This window comes from Callorhinchus milii, unplaced genomic scaffold (genome assembly GCF_018977255.1).
Source record: "Callorhinchus milii isolate IMCB2004 unplaced genomic scaffold, IMCB_Cmil_1.0 Scaffold16, whole genome shotgun sequence".
In the NCBI taxonomy this organism is placed as follows: domain Eukaryota; kingdom Metazoa; phylum Chordata; class Chondrichthyes; order Chimaeriformes; family Callorhinchidae; genus Callorhinchus; species Callorhinchus milii.
The window spans coordinates 3,234,257-3,252,177 of record NW_024704757.1 but is presented as its reverse complement, the minus strand read 5'-3'; positions in this window follow the sequence as shown (position 1 = coordinate 3,252,177).

The following is a 17,921-nucleotide window of genomic DNA, read 5'->3' as shown; positions in this document are numbered from 1 at the left end:
ATATATAATTTAATATTTATTATTTATTAAATTATTATTATTAATAATAATAATAGCCTCTGTTTGCCTAGCAGTAAATAGGAACCTGGTTGCTAGTCGATTGGCAGATGGCTTTTCCAGGGGGAATAATCCCTTTAAAAAAAACAAATGTGGTCACTGAGTCCACGACTGTTTGTGGGACACTGCTATGCACAATGGTCTGCCGCCTTTCGCCCACAAATTATTCTGTGAAGCGCTTTGCGACGTCTCGAAGACTTGACCGTCCCCGTCACACCATCGAGTTGCTTTTTAAAAGAGTCCCCGTCACTTCCCATCGAGTCCAAACCATCCTGTTTCTGGTGACATGTTGCAAAAGCATCAGGGAAGAATAAACTGCACAATCTCTGTGTGTTACAGCCCTGTTTTCGCAGCGAGTGCTACTAGCTAACCAATAGTTATCAGCTAAGCTTGTGCAATAAGACCCACTGTTAGAATCCTGGTATTTGGTGGAGTGGCTTATCACATCGGAAAGAAGTCTCAAAACACTTCGCAGGATTTACTCTGAAGTGTAGTGACTGTATATTTTGTAGGCAAACACAGCAGTCAAGTTGCACCTAACAATGTTTTGCAAACGGCCATGAAGCGAATGACTAATTTTATCGGGGGTTTGATGTGGTGCTTAAACCCACCACCTTCTGACTCATAGAGACCAGAGTGCTCCTGACTGTGCCAGGCTGGCACCAACAATAGTACAACAACAACAACTTGGACTTATATAGTGCCCTCCACGCAGGGTAGCGTCTCAGAGCGCTTAGAATAAGCAACAGGCTCAGGAAATAATTAAAAATGTGATATCTTGAGGCTCAGATATCTAGTATTTATGAATTATTTTTACAGTTTTATTATTTAACAGCACATAAATTGTTTGATTAGATCTGGTAAACTCCCTTTTAATCTGCAAACAATTGGCTGCGTTATGCGTTTCCTTGTTTGTATTTCTGATCTCAGCACTGATTAGCTGCTCAGGTCAGTGCGAGAGAAACTCAGCAATGTAAGCACGGCCGCTAACAGCACACAGATGTCTGGCAGCGTGGCCCACAACCAACACTGAGCTGCCACCTCACCATTTCCCCTGGAAAGTGTGAAAATTGTGTCTTAATTTGCCTTAATGATAATACTTTGAGCCAGCATCTTTCACATCTGGTTGACATCGCAAAGAGCTTCAACAACAACAACTAAATTACATTTGTAAAGCGCCTTTCACGTTGGGAGGACATCCTAAGGCGCTGGACAGCCAGTGTTTCAGACCCAAGTTGGGGGTCGGGATTGGGGAGGGGGGAGGGCAGGGGAAGAAAGGAGGGTGATCGAAAGCACGGTTGAAGAAGAGGGTCTTGAGATGGGTCTTGAAGGAGGCAAGGAAGGGGGTGAAACAGAGGGTCTGTGGGATGGAGTTCTAGCAGGTCAGGGCAGAGTGGCTGAAGGCCTACCCGCCAATGGTTTGGTGGGCAAGGCGGGGGACGTGAAGCAGGCCGGAGCCCGCTGAATGGAGGGAGCAGGCAGGTTGGTACAGGGTTAGGAGATCGCAGAGGTAGGGAGGAGTGAGGCCATAGAGGGTTTTGAAGGTGAGGACCAGGATCTTGAACTGTATCCTCTGTGTGATGGGAAGCCAGTGGAATCAGACGAGGATGGGGGTGATAGGGTCACAGAGTCTGGTGCAGGAGAGGACATGGGCTGCAGAGTTCTGGATGTCTGCAGCCTATGGAGGGAGGAGTTGGGGAGGCCGACAAGCAGGGAGTTTGCATAGTCAAGACTGAATATCATGAACGCGGGTATGAGGGTCTCGGCGGCCTGCGGTGTGAGACAGTGGCGGAGCCGGGCGATGGTGGGGAAAGGTAGAGCGGGTCATGGTACGGATGTGGGGTAGAAAGGATAGTTGAAGGTCAAATAAGACGCCAAGGTTCCGGACTGGCTTAGTAAGTAAGATGGAGTGTGCAACCACGGATAGTGATGCTGTCAACTTCGCAGGATTTTACCGTGAAATACATTGACTGTGGAGAAAACCTTTGTGGGCAAAATGCAGCAGTCAAATTTATGCAGAGCAATGTACTACAAACAGCCATGCAGCTGTGTCTTTACTACATATGCACATGGGGAAGTGAACCTGCTGTGTAAAATGATTGGGTCAACGTGCCCTTGAGGCAAACCTTGCGTGTTCTCTCTCTCTCTCTCTCTCTCTCTCTCCCTCTCTCGTTCTCTGTTTCCTCTCCATCCCCACCCCCCCCAGCCTCGCTCGCTCTCTTAACCTTCCTACCTCTGTCTCTCCTCCTTGCTCTCTCTTTCCCTCTCTCTCTCTTTCCCCCCCTCTCGCTCTCTCCCTTCCCCCACCCCTCTTTCTCCAGACCACATCTTGTAGGTCGGGAAAAAAACAACCCATTAGATTGTGGGAATGCTTTTTCTGCAGGAATCCACATTAGAAAGTTTAACCCAGATGTTTTCCCATAATACTGAGGAAGGCAATCTCCAAGCCACCTGCAACTGTTTAACGTTGGAGCTCCTGCATGGCGTTGTGTAATGATAGAAATAACCCTCCTCGCCGCTCTCCCCAGCTCCACCAGTCACAATGTTCAACCGTGAACTCCGCTGCCCGTATCCTCACCTTTAATAAATTCCGCAATCCGTCATCCCAGTCCTTGCCAGTCTTCACTGACTCCCTGTCACAGAACGGATACATCTCTGGATCCTCCCACTAACAACAACAACAAGATTACATGTGTATAGCTCCTTTTACGTCGGGAGGACGTCCCAAGGCGCTGGACAGAGTACAGCATTTCAGACCCGAGCTGGGGTCAGGAGGGGGGAAGTGGAAGGGGGGGTGGCCGATGGCATGGTCGAAGAGGAGGGTCTTGAGGTGGGACTTGAAGGAGGCTAAGGAGGGGTCGAGGCGGAGTGATTGGGGGATGGAATTCCAGAGATTGGGGGCAGAGTGGCTGAAGGCTCTCCCGCCAATGGTGGGGCGGGTGGGTCGGGGGATGTGGAGCAGGCCAGAGCCGGCTGAGCAGACGGAGTGGGTGGGTTTGCATAGTCAAGCCTCGATTGTATTGAAAGGGTTTTGGCAGCCTGCGGTGTGAGACAGTGGTGGAACCGGGCGACGTTGCGGAGGTGGGGGAAGGCAGAGCGGGTTATGGCGCAGGTGTGGGGTAGAAAGGATAGTTGAGAGTCAAACAAGACCCCAGGGTCACCTATACTCACCTCTACAAAGCTCACGCCTCTCTTCACTACACATCCCTGCTGCACTAACACTGAGAGGCTGGTGAGGAGAGAACTGCTCACACAAGTGCATGCGCTGCTGTTCCCCATTGAGCAGCTGTGCAGTTACGCAGCATGTGACCACAGCTGCCCATTCACTGACACTCACTACAGAAGCCTCACCGAGTTCAGCTCGGAGCAAAAGCGTTTGATAATCAATCAAGATTGAAGGGAAGCCGATTGAAGGTGATGTTGGTGAGAATTCATCACCATTTTCATAGCTTTGAGCAGATCTGAACGAGGAGGACCCCCACCCCACTCACTATTGTATTATACAGACAACAAGGCACAGACTGCACTGAGCAGCTAAATCATGAGCTCAATTATAGGGAACAACTTAGCATCTTCAATACCTCGGCTCAGCCCTCTCATAGGAACATAGCTATTGCTGGAGGAAAACAGACCCAGGTCCATCCAATACACCTTCTACCATCCTGGTAGTCGCATTCTACAATAATGGAGATGTTGATAGTAATTAATTCTGTATGGATTAGTCTACAACAGAGTGGACAGCTTTGGGAACCTTAGATCCAAAGTTGCCTTGTTCTTCTAATCCACACCACACTTACTATATGTCATGTCTCAACTTACTCATGTACCCACATATTATTTTCTAAAAGAAATCTACCTAATTTGTATTTGAATCAATCTCCAACGGTGATAGGGAAGTAAACTACTGTAGTGATGATTTAATCTTGAATTATAATCCTTGCATACATGCAGCGCCTTTCACGTCTCCAAGTGCTTCACATGATTTTTACTGTAAAGTGAAATGACTATGTGCGAGCAGGTAAACACGGCAGCCCAATTGTGCACAGCAACATCCCGCTAACAGCCCATAAAACAAATGATTAATTTTATATTGGGGGGGGATTTATATAACAAGCGAAAGGTGGGATACCAGAATTCAACAACAACAACAACAACAAGATTCCATTTATAAAGCGCCTTTCATGTCAGGAGGACGTCCCAAGGCGCTGCACAGTTGGGTCATGACCCGAGCAAGGGGAAATGGTCAGGGTGAGGGAAGGGAGGAGCAAGGAGGGGGGAAATGGTCAGGGTGAGGGGAGGGAAGGGAGGGAGCGAGGAGGGGGAAGAGAGTCGAGAGGGGAGCTGAAGGCACGGTCAAAGAGGAGGGTTTTGAGGCGGGACTTGAAGGAGGCTAAGGAGGGGGCGAGGTGGAATGATTGGGGATGGAATTCCAGAGGTTGGGGGCAGAGTGGCTGAAAGCTCTCCCGCTGATGGTGGGGCGGGTGGGTTGGGGGACGTGGAACAAGCTGGAGCCGGCTGAGCGGAGGAACGGGCGGGTTGGTAGGGGGTTAGGATGTCACAGAGGTAGGGTGGGGTGAGGCCATGGAGGGCTTTGTAGGTGAGGACCAGGATCTTGAACTGGATCCTCTGAAGGATAGGGAGCCAATGGAGTCGGGCAATAATGGGAGAGATGGGGTCACAGAGTTTGGTGCGGGAGAGGACACGGGCTGCAGAGTTCTGGATTACCTGCAGTCTGTGGAGGGAGGAGTTGGGAAGGCCGACACGCAGGGCGTTTGCATAGTCGAGCCTGGAGGTGATGAAGGATTGAACAAGAGTTTCAGCGGCCTGAGGCTGAGGTAGTGGCGGAATCAGAAAAGACAGTTGCTTTTTTACTAAATATTGTAAATTGATGACCTTTTATTAAAAAAATTTAATTTGAAATTTAATTTTTTTTACTATTTTATTTTTAAATTTAAAATTTAATTTTAAACTTAAGTTTAAATTGATGGCCTCTCGTTGTTGTCTCACCAACCAGTGGAAATAATTTCTCCCTGTCAACTCCCTATCAAAATCCCTCATAATATTAAAGATCTTGATCAGATCAGGTCACAATCCGATTGCTCTGTGACTTGGGTGTGAGTGTGCAGTCACTGGTGTGTCCGCGATTGTAACATTGGCTGTTAAAAAGTATTTGAGGTCATTTTATTACAATTGCAGAGTGACTGACAGAGCAAATCAGTGGGGTTGCGGTAGAGCTTCAATTACACAAAACGATGAAGAAACCACCCTAAAATATAACTCACTGGCCTATGAGCAAATCAATGCTATTGTAAAGCAACAAAGCATGAAACATGTATGGGAAAGATTTGAATTTGGATGTGATTTCTGAGAAGCTACTTAGCATACGTGCAGCAGTAAATGAGGCCATTGGAGGCAGCTGGTAATTGTAATTGTAAAGAGATTTTCCCTTTTTTCCTATTTCGCTCACAGAATACACAGTCGCTCCACTTAACAATACATCCCGTGAAGCACTTTGCAACGTCTCAAAGACGTGATAAGGCCCTGTATCAAATGCAAGGATTATTATTATTTTATTATTATTATTTTGTTTCCATTATGTGAAGTACAACACACAGCCACTGCTCTTTACAGTAAATCCTGTGAAGCGCTTTGGGATGTCCTCCCTCCCTGAAAGTTGCCGGCTGGGCTGACAAATGTAAGGATTTTTATGAATATTATTGCAAATATATGTAAGAATCCCAGCAGGTGTAACGGGTTGGGTGTCAGGCAATCAATCATCCTCACTTGTGTTTTTTCTTCCACACTAAATGAAAGAATATGAATACACCGCAAGCCAGTCTATCAGGGCTTGTCAAGCTGCTGTGCTGTTTTGCAAGCGTGGGCATGTTCAGTGCTGAGACTGTAGCTGGTGAGAAAGACTGAGAATTCAGCCTTGTAAAGGCAAATCAAGCTGTGTGTCAGCCTGGCTCAGTAACAGCACTCAAGCTTCACAAGTCAGAAGGTTGCAGGTTCAAACCTCACGTGAGGTCTTGAACTCACATAGTCTAAGATAACACTCCAACGCAGTGCTGCAATGTCGGAGGTGCAGTCCTTAAGGATAAGACATTAAATTGAGGTCCTGTCTACCTGCTTTCTGGAGGTAATAATCCCTCACTCAATCCACGACTGTAGGACATTGCTGTGTGCGACGGGCTGATGTGTTTTGCCCACAAAATACGCAGTCAATCCACTTTACAGTATATCCTGTGAAGGGCTTTGAGATGTCTCAATGACGTGATAAGACGCTATATCTAATGCAAAGATTATTATTATTTATTATTATTTACTTCAGCTGTAAAACACTTACATATAATTTTACTGAGATTGGTTGTGACATTGAGAATCGAGATTCAGATCTTCCCCTCAGGCCTCACTGAATGTGGATTGCCTCGGGTGATGACAGAATGAGCAAATTAACTTTAAGAGCATCCAGTCAGGACGTGGGAAACCACAGAGACTTGGAATGGGTGTGAAAAGTTATGTTTCACTCAGTTGCTCTGATAGATTAACTTCCCACCCCCCAAAGGCAATGACTGCCTCGGACACAATAGCCGAGCTGAACGGCTGCAACTCAAAGTGGCAATGTTTAATGATTAAAATATTATTCATTTCCCAACATCAGTGGCCAGGCTTTTCAACCGTACTGTCCTGTCGTCCTTTGAATAAGACATTAAGCCATGTGTTTGGGTGGATGTTGAAGATCCTGTTACACTATTCGAAAAGAGAAGCGAGTTTTTCTCTCTCTCTCTCTCTCTCTCTCTCATAGTGTATGGGCCAACAATCCCCCAAATAAAACTAGTCACTCAGTCCGTGGCTGTTTGTGGGACATTGCTTTGCGCAAATTGGTTGTTGGGTTCGCCTGCAAAATACACATCTACGAACATGAACGCAGCAGCCAATTTGCACAAAGCAATGTCCCACAAACTGTGTTATTTCCACCCCCGCTGTATGAGTTCAGGCTTGCCCGGTGCTGGGTAACATTCCTCCTGTACAGAACGGTGCAGAGGCTTGAGGTTCTAGCTGAACGCTACATTTTTGTGGTGTGTGGAGCACAAGTGACATCGAGTGCACACAAAGACGGGGCTGTTCCCCAGCTTCAGACATTTCCAGCGTGGTTGATGTAGGCCACACGTCAAAAAAATAAATCTGTATTTGAGTCATACTCGTTTTCCCCTGCAAAACAGGCCTGCCCTCTTCACCATCCTCCACACACTCACGCTCAGTGCCAGCTAACTGATCTGGGTGACAGCCAGCGGGCAGTGTTTCACTGAGATCAGCTAAGTCAGCACTGAACTGATCTGCACTGAGCTCTGTGAGCCGATCACCCCAGTCCTCGTCTGTCTTCACTTGCTCCCCAACCCCCCAAAGGACAAGATCCGTGTCCTCACCTTTAAAGCCCTCCACAGTCTTGCTCCTCCTCACTTCTGTGACCTACTAAACTTTTACTAACCTGTCCGCTCCCTCCGCTCAGCGGGCACTTGCCTCCCCCGCTCTTCACCATCGGCAGTCAGACCTTCAGCCTTCCAGCTGTCACCCTCTGGACCTCCATCCTGGAGCCTCTCTGCCTCTCCCAGTCAACAACAACAAATTGCGATTTGTTGTCGTCGTTGGTATGAATTATTCATTTTTTAAATTTGATGCCAGTTAGGGTTAATCAATACATTTTTATTGTGACAAGTTTGCACCAGATAATAACAATAATCCTTTGATATAGCACCTTATTACAGGGTCAAGATGTCTCAAAGCTCTTCACAGGATTTTAGCGTAAAATGTAGTGACTGTGTATTTTGTAGGCGAACACGGCAGCCAATTTGCGCACAGGTGACGTCCCACAAACAGCCGTGAAGGGAGTGACCACGATTTTATCTGCCTTGAGATGAGAAGGAGCCATGGCTGTGCATGTGCCATCACACATGACATGGAAAGAAAGTACATCAGTGTACGTACCATCACGCATGACGTGGACGGAAGCTGTTCACACGCTATCAACAATAACAAGAACAAAATTACATTTGTAGAGCGCCTTCCACGTCGGGAGGATGTCCCAGGGCACTGGACAATCAGTGTTTCGGACCCGAGCTGGGAGTCGGGATCGAGGAGAGTGGAGGGCAGGGGTCAAGAAGGATGACCGAAGAACGGTCGATGAGGAGGGTCTTGACACGGGTCTTGAAGGAAGCAAATGAGGGGGCGAGGCAGAGGGACTGCATGATGGAGTTCCAGAGGGTGGGGGCAGAGTGGCTGAAGGCCCACCCGCCAATGGTGGTATCATTGGTACCATGGATCGAAGTCACGGCAATGCACACACACTCAGACGAGAAGGTGGCTGGAAAAGTAGGAGAGGGGATGTAAGCCAGTGAATCTTAGCCCCACCGTTCCTGCACTCCGGCCGTTTCTTGCTAAACCAGAGAGTTTGAAACCAGCCCAAGCCACCAGGGTGGAGCAATGCACATTTTATTCAAATGACAAAGGAAAAAATAAGAGTTGAAAAAAGTGAATCATTTAAAAACCATTCAACACTGACCATGGCTCAGCGGCAAAGTATTTCCTTTGTGATTCCGAAGTTAGGAAATGTCAAGTGGCAAATGTAGTAAACTGTGTTAATGATTGTAACTGGGGCAGCCGACTCACTCAATACAGGGTGTTCCCAAAATCCTGTTACCCCCATTTTTTTTTCTCTCTCTCTACAGCACACTGACCAACAACTGAAACCTGTGGAAAAATGATGATAATCGTACACAGGAGTATTTAATTGTAACAGAATCATTTTGGGGGGGAAGGCCAACTTTTGGAACTGTTCCTTGAAATCACTTCGCCCATTGCCTTTCCAGTCTTCGCACGTACCTGGTGCCAGGTGCTGACCGCAGCAGCTCCTCCATGGTGCAGTTACTGGTGTCAGACATTGTTACCACTCAACTCATATGCAACAGAAAATTGATTGCAAGAGAAAAAAAAACAGGGGGTATCAGGACTTTGTGAACACACTGTAGAATATGGATTACGCTTACGTAAGATTATGTTGGATTACGGTTACATCCTTGTCCTTGATAGCACAGAAAGTACAAACACTGAGCCTTCTAAATCCAACCTCTTCTTAATAATAATAATAATAATCCTTGCATTTGATATAGCGCTTTTCACGTCGGGAGGACGTCCCAAAGCGCTTCACAGAACACACTGTAAAGTGAATTGACTGTATATTTGTGGGCGAACGCGGCAGCCAATTGCGCACAGCAATGTCCCACAGACAGTCGTAGATTGAAAATGACGAATTTATTATTGTTTTTGGTTTTGGTTTCTTAATGTGCGGGACACTGCTGTGTGCAACCTGACTGCCAGGTTCACCTACAATAACACAGTGATTACACCGCTACACAGTAAATTCCTATGCAGGACATTAGACATCTCAACATGGTGGTAATAAGGTGCTGTATCAAATGCAAGTATTATTATTATGTTATTACAGTTTAAATCACTCCATTGAGGTAACTTCTTAATGGTTCTCAGTGATGGTCAGCCAGACCAGTAACACTGCTAACTACTTTTCTTAATATATTTGAGCTTCCTAAAATGGCTACTTTTCGAATTGTCTTATTAACAGTCCTACTTGCACCGATTACTCCCTACTTATCCGTCCTGCTTACCCCCCACACCACCACCCGCTGCCTCCGCTCGGCTGGCTCCGGCCGCCTGTTTGGCCTTCGTCCCCTCCGCTCCACCTTCAGCCACTACAGCCCCGAATCTCTGGAACTCTCTCTCTCTCAATCCCTCCGCCTTGACCCCTCCCTCCCCACCTTCAAATCCCGTCTAAAGACCTTTCTTTTTCGATCGCGCTTACGGTCACCTCTGCTTCCCTCTGTCCCTGACTCTGCCACTGTCAAGCGCTCCAGGACACTACCCCGCGTGAAGGGGGCTATATAAATGCAAGTTGTTGTTGTTGATTTAAAACCCAAGACATAATTGGTGTCATAAGGTCGAGTGGGTAACTTTCGGTCTCTGGCTGAATATATGTATTTCCATAGCATCTTAAAACACGTTGCTATAACATCACTGTTATAGATTATAATAACAGTATAAAAATATTAATAGGTGTGGCTTCTCCATGGCAGAATCTGACACACACCAAACAGACCTCAAACAGCATGAGTGATCAGCACTGGGCACACCCGCCAGTGCGGGATTGTTTTCACCATTGCTATGGATACCCATTGCTGCCTCTGACACTACTCGAAAAGAGAAGGGAGTTCCTCTCTCTCTCTCTCTCTCTCTCTCACCGTCCTGGCCAACAGTCCAGATCAAATCAATCATTCATTTCATGGCCGTTGTGGGACAATTGCTGTAATAAACATTATAATAATAACAATAATAATCCTTGTATTTTATACAGCACCTTATTATGTCTTCGAGATGTCTTAAAGCACTTCACAGGATATGCTGTAAAGTGCAGTGACTGTGTGCTTTATGGATGAAATACGGCAGCCAATTACGCACAGCAGTGTCCCACAAATAATCGTGGATTGAGTGACCAAATTATTGTTATTATTATTTTTTTTGAAGGGATTATTACCCCAGAAAAGCGATCCGCCAATCGACTAACAACTGAGTGCCTACTTATGGCTAGGTAAACAGTGGTGTATGGAGTAAGGAAACTTGTCCAACGTTTCACCCTGCTCGGGAATCAAACCCAGGTCCTCTTGCTTGCAAGGGCGAGTGCTCTAACCACTAAGCCACAGGACTGGCCCCACACCCCCCCCCTTACGCTCGGGTCCTGATCCCTGACTGTTCAGCGCCTTGGGACATCCTCCCGACGTGAAAGGCTCTTCACAAATCTGATTTTGTTGTTGTATGCACATTAGCTGCCACTTTTGCTTATAAATAAACAATCACTACTTAACAATAAATTGTGGAGTCCTACAGCTTAGTGGTTAGAGCATTCGCCTCGCAAGCGAGAGGACCCGGGTTCAATTCCCGAGCGGGGCAAAACGTTGGGCAAGTTTCCTTGCTCCACACGCCTCCATTTACCGAGCAGTAAGTAAGAACCTGTTTGTTAAGTCGATGGCAAATCTTTTTTTCTGGGTGCAAACTGGAACACCCTGAACAATGGATGGGCAGGGAGTTCCCATCAGTGGGCTGCCTCCCACACCAGTCACTAGCCACACCTCTACAAACACCACAGCTAATAATCCCAAAGCCCGGGCTCCTGCCAGCCACTCCTAGACACTCTACTGGTTGCTTATTTTAGCCCTGGATAAAAGCCCTGTCTCATCACCACAGCTCCACAGTGACTGTGCAGTGGTTGCCTCCCAACATCTCTCTGAGTCAGCGATGACTCAGTCCCCCCCCTCCTGCCCCTTCTCTCCCCCACCACCCCCCCGTGACTCATCGGATTGTGAATCAGGATTTGTTTCAAGATTATGCACAGCAACAACCCAAAAACTAACAGACCCCGGATGTCAGCCTCTGTGTGTGCGACACACTGCCTGTAATAAAGAGCCTCAGCCGGTGTGGGAGACACACAGGAAATGAAGGGCAGCAGAATGGGTTAGCCTGACACACACTAACAAATGCAAAAATCTATATTATCCGTATGACCCAAACTATCCGAAAATATGAAATGCTCCGAGGTGTTGTTATTGTTTCTGACTGGTAAGGGAACTTGCTTGTGTAGGTGCACGGATCGCTCAGACTGGTTTGGTTAGCAACTTTTCTCAGTGTTAGGTGACTTCGGGTTGGGGTTGAGTGGGGGGGGGGGGGGGCGGGGTGTAGTGGGAGGAATACTGACATTGGTAAGGTTCTTTGTCCCCCCTCCCTCGCCGCAATGTGTACATGTGTGAGGTGAACATAGTGCTGGAGGGAGCTTTACTCTGTGTCTATCCCTGACCTGGGGAGTTGGACGGACGGCCAATGGGGCTGAAAGGATTGCTCTTAAAGGAACCAGCACATACACAATGGATCAAATGTCCTTCTTCTATGCTGTAAATCTCTATGGTTGGATACTCTTAAACACGGTAGTGGGTTTCCACATATCCCACAGAGTCATGGAGTGAGTGAACAATTTTATTTGGGGGATTGTTGCCCAGGATACCGGGAGAGACAAACTCCCTTCTCTTTTTGAATAGCGCCATGGAATCTTTAACAGACACATGAACAGGCAGACAGGACCTTGGTTTTAATGTCTCATTGTCTCATCCAAAGGACGGCACCTCTGACAATGCAACACTGCACTATGTGAATTCCAAGACCTGTCGTGAGACCTTGAACCCACAACTTCATGACTCAGAGGCGAGAGAGAGAGCGCTACTGACTGAACCAGGCTGACACACATGATGATTAGTGAGAGAGACTGTCTCTAGTCAATGGTTGTTATTACTGTACAGTCTATCCATTCAGTCAATGTTGTTGATGCAATGGTTTGCCAGTACAGGCAGCTATGCCCTGAGTTGAGCTATTGTGTGTCTCTGGAGAACCATTTCACAATGGCTGTATTTGGGCCATTGCTTTAATGCAAATTGGCTGTCAAGTTTCACCCACAAAATTCACAGTCACTACACTTTACAGTAAAATCCTGTGAAACGCTTTGAGATATTTCAATGACATGATGAGGCGCAATATCAAATGTAAGGATCATTCTATTATATTATTGGACTGCTTTGTCAATGTTTGCCATCAAAGGACTAGGCTGGTCACTGAGAGTGAGAGCGCGCGAGGGGGAGAGACAAAGTAACTTAACTAACATAGGAGCCACAATATTGAATGTTTGTTTACCATTTAAAGGTAGGAATTAATCTGCACTAACTATATTTCATGCTCCTGCATGTCAGGGGTGCAGGGCAGTTGGTCAGAAGATGCTGTATCATATAATTAGATATTTTGGGGGATTTAATTTTAAGAGAGAACTGGATAGGTATCTGGGGAAGACGGGTTTGCAGAGTTATGGGGAGAAAGCTGGTGATTGGGGTTATTGAAAGTGACTTGCTCTGTCAAAGAGCTGCACAGACTCGATGGGCCGAATGGCCTCCTTCTGTGCCATAACATTCTGTGAATCTGTGAATCTGTGTAATTCCGATTTTGCACACCTACTGACGTGGGACTATTTCTGTAAAACTCCTGAGGTTGTTTTAAAACTAAAAGTCCTGTATCAAACCTCTTCACAGCAGTTAATTAACTCACTCCACACACCTCTGTTTACCTAACAGTAGGTAGGATCCCAGTTGTTAGGCAATTGGAGGATTGCTTTCCGGGGGTATTAATCCCTCCAAAAACAACAAAAAAAAATTGGGTCAATTGTACTGCGGACCCGCCTGGCTCAGGAACTGGATTGTTGAGCATTGGTTCAACAGTAGCTTATTAGCACATGAGCACAGACCTCTGTCATCTCCTGCCATCTGACTGCCCCAGACACTCAACTAACACTTCATGTTCAACGCCCTATCCCCCAGCTTGGGTTCCCAATCAGTCAAGCATTTTGAAACCTTGTCCCGACATGAAAAGCTTGATGGAGTCACGTAGCATAAGGGTTAGAGCACTTGCCTCACAAGTGAGAGGACCTGGGTTGGATTCCCGGGCAGCGAAAATATTAGGCCAGTTTCCTTACTCCACACGCTTCTGTTTACCAAGCAGCAAATAGAAACCCGGTTGGTAGTCAACTTAATCAGTAGCAATTGGCTGCCACGTTTAGCCCACAACATATATTTACAACATATTCTGTAAAATGCTTTAAGACATCTCAACAATGTGATAAGGCGCTATGTCAAATGGAAGGATTATGATTATTATTATTAATATTATTAGAACGTGAAAAGCGTGATTTAAATGTAAATTATTGTTGATGAGTTTCAGGTGTCCTGGCCTCTTGGGATGTATTGCTGAAGTGTGTGGGTCATGTAGAATCAATGTATTAATGCATTGCTGAAATGCATGGCTCACATGACACTCACCCCCCAATGCCTGGCTGAGAACTAACTCAGAGTTAGAACAGTTGAGGCAAAACAACTTTTTTGAACCAGCCAATCTCCGGGCTGCTTTCTGCCATCGCCCTTGTACGGATCATCAAATCTCTGCCCACAGGCTAACCGTGCTGTTAGTGGAAAGATGGAAGTTTGTTTTAACAGCTTTATAGCAAGTCAGTGAATAGCAGAAAAACTACACTGCATGATGTCTCTGCACTGTGCTGTGTGTGTGGATACAGCGTTGTGTTGACGCTTCTGTATTGTCTTCAGTAAATATCCCTCAGACACCAACTAAACAGACACCATATGTAAAACAGCGAGCTTAACCTTTAACAACTCTAAAATCAACTTAGAATAATCCTTGCATTTGACGCAGGGCCTTATTGTGTCGTCAAGGTATCTGAAAGCGTTCAACTGGATTTTACTATGTGTTTTGTAGGCAAATTTAGCAGCCAATTTGCAGACCGCAGTAACCTGAAGTTACGAAAGCATGAAGCCACGAAGTGAGTGACCCAATTTTATTTGGTGGATTGTTGGCCAAGACACCAGGAGAGAGAATCTCCCTTCTCTTTTCAAATAGTGCCTTAACATCAACCTGAACAGGCAGATGGGACCCCGGTTTAAAGTGTCATCTGAAGGACGGCATTGCAGCTCTCTGCCCTGCCCTGTACTGCTCTGGAGCGTCAGCTTAGACTGTGAGCTCAACATTCCCAAAAGAGGCTTGGACCTACAACTTTCGGACTTTGAGGCAAGAGTGCTCCTGATTGAGTGAGGCTGACATCTGATAGATCTGATAGGACGCCATTGCAGCTCTCTGCCCAGTCCTCTGCGGCGAATCAGGGATGTGGGATGTGGGGGCCAAAGGGGCTGGGACTCTCCCTCCAAAGACCAAAGTATACCCCCGATGCCAGCATCATTTTAGTCAGTGGCAAAAAACGAATTGGCTCTCTTTATCCATCGGACAATGTCTACCCATGTCAATGAGTGACAGAGGTTCTGATGGAAAGCAGAGAGGCACAGGGTGGGAGGAAGGTTTTTCTTAATGATGCCGGGATGATGTTGAAATTCCCGCTGTCTGTAACAATGCAGATCGCAGCGACATTACATTACAGACAGCAGGAAATTAAAAAAAACAAAAAAAGCCTCTGAGCTACTATTCACTCTCTTTCGCCCACAAAATATACAGTCAATTCAGTTCACTGTCAGACCGCCTGTCGAACATCAAGTCCTGGACGAGGGCAAATTTCCTATAGTTGAATGTGAACAAGACTGAGGCTCTCCTGATTGGCTCGTGTCAGCGCCTCAGCACCTCAGGCTCTGGCAGCATCAACCTCCATGGTCGCACACTACAACTTACCAAAGCCAGTCAGGAACCGAGGTGTCTTGTTCAACCCTCAACTGTCTTTTCTTCCCCAAATCCAAGCCATGACCCGCTCTGCCTTCCCTCACTTCCGTAACATCGCCCGACTCCGCCACTACCTCACCCCTCAGGCCGCTGAAACTCTTGTTCATGCCTTCATCACCTCCAGGCTCAACTGTGGAGTTCTGCAGATCAGTGGTTAGAGCACTCGCCTTGCAAGCAAGAGACCTGGGTTCAATTCCAGGCAGAGGGCGAAACCTTGGGCAAGTTTCCTTACTCCACACAGAGCCTAATAATAATCCCTCAAAAACAAACAATAATAAATTGGTCATTTTCAATCCACGACTGTTTGTGGGACAATTAGCTGCCGAGTTTCGCCCACAAATATACGGTCAATTTTTCAGTCTATTCTGTGAAGCGCTTTGGGACGTCAAGAGGACGTGAAAAGCGCTATATCAAATGCAAGGATTATTATTTATTTCTCTCACCTCCCTTCTCGACTCTCTACCCCCTTCTCGCTCCCTCCCTTCCCTTCCCTCACCCTGACCATTTCCCCCCTGCTCAGGTCCCGACTCAACTGTCCAGTGCCTTGGGATGGACTCCCGACGTGAAAGGCGCTCTATAAATGCAATCTTGTTGTTGTTGTTGTTGTATGCAAATGCCCTGCTTGTCGGCCTTCCTAACTCCTCCCTCCACAGGCTGCAGATAATCCAGAACTCTGCAGCCCGTGTCCTCTCCCGCACCAAACTCTGTGACCCCATCTCCTCCAGTCTCGCCCGACTCCATTGGCTCCCTATCCTTAACAGTTCAAGATTCTGGTCCTCACATACAAAGCCCTCCATGGCCTCACCCCACCCTACCTCTGCAACCTCCTAACCCCCTACCAATAATAATAATAATAATAATCCTTGCATTTGATATAGCGCTTTTCATGTCGGGAGGACGTCCCAAAGCGCTTCACAGAACACACTGTAAAGTGAATTGACTGTATATTTGTGGGCAAACGCGGCAGCCAATTGCGCACAGCAATGTCCCACAAACAGTCGTAGATTGAAAATGACCAATTTATTATTGTTTTTGGTTTTGGAGGGATTATTATTAGGCTCTGTGTGGAGTAAGGAAACTTGCCCAAGGTTTCGCCCTGACCTGCCGGGGATTGAACTCAGGTCTCTCACTTGCAAAGCGAGTGCTCTAACCACTGAGCTACAGGACTCCACTACCAACCCACCCATTCCCTCCTCTCAGCTGGCTCCGACCTGCTCCACGTCCCCTGACCCACCCACCTCACCCACCATTGGCAGGAGAGCCTTCAGCCACTCTGCCCCCAACCTCTGGAACTCCATCCCCCAATCACTCCGCCTCGCCCCCTCCTTAGCCTCCTTCAGGTCCCGCCTCAAAACCCTCCTCTTCAACCATGCCATCAGTCATCTCCCTTCTCCTTCCCTGATCCCAGCTCAGGTCTGAAATGCTGTACACTATCCAGCGGCTGGGGATGTCCACCTGACGTGACAGGTGCTATACAACTGTAATCGTGTTGTTGTTGTTGTTTACAGTATAATCTGTGAAGCACACTGAGACGTCTCGAAGATGTGACGCTATATTAAATAAAGTTTTTAGACTTGAAATATAGTCATTATTTTAACATTTCGCCTTTGATTTTTAACAATCTTCACATTTTTTAACTTTTTGTATTGCTTGTTTTAACCTTTGGCCTTTGTAATAAATGCAGGTCAGACACACCCCACTCTCCCCGCCCCCCCCCCCCCACCCCCACCCCACTCTCTACTTCAACGTAAAATTGTGGCTCAACCCCACTTAATTCTGTGTCAATCATGTACGTTTGCAGAGTTTAGAGCCCCTCTTTATCCAGCCGGTATTTGATTTCTATGGAGCACACGGTAAAAGTTTCCCGTCAGACTCACTCCTCTCAACAAAAAAAATTCAACAAGTTATCAATTCAAAATTTGCATTCAGATTTCCAGTCATTTAAGGAAGGACTGAGAAAAATGTCAAACCCAATATCTAGGGGGAGAGGGAGGGTGCGATTATTTTCCTTATTTACTCTGCAGTATTTGCTGATTGTACATTGGGAGTGAGTTTCCCTGTGAGTGTGTGTGTATCCTCTGTATCCATCACACAGAGGGTACAGTTCAAGATCCTGGCCTTGCTCCCCCCCCCCCTAGCTCTGCGACCTTCTAACCCCCTACCATCCTGCTTCACGTCCCCCGCCTCGCCCGCCCGCCCCACCATTGGCGAGTGGGCCTTCAGCCACTCTGCCCCCACCCTCTGGAACTCCATTCCGCAGTGCCCTCCGCCTCTCCCCCTCCCTCACCTCTTTCAAGACCCGTCTCAAGACCCTCCTCTTCGACCGTGCCTTCGGTCACCCTCCTTCCCCCCGCCTCGCCCTCCACCCCCCCCCCACCCACAGCTCAGATCCAAAACACCGACCGACCGACCGACCGTCCGTCCAGCGCCTTGGGACGTCCTCCCGACTCGAAAGGCGCTCTATATGCAGGCGT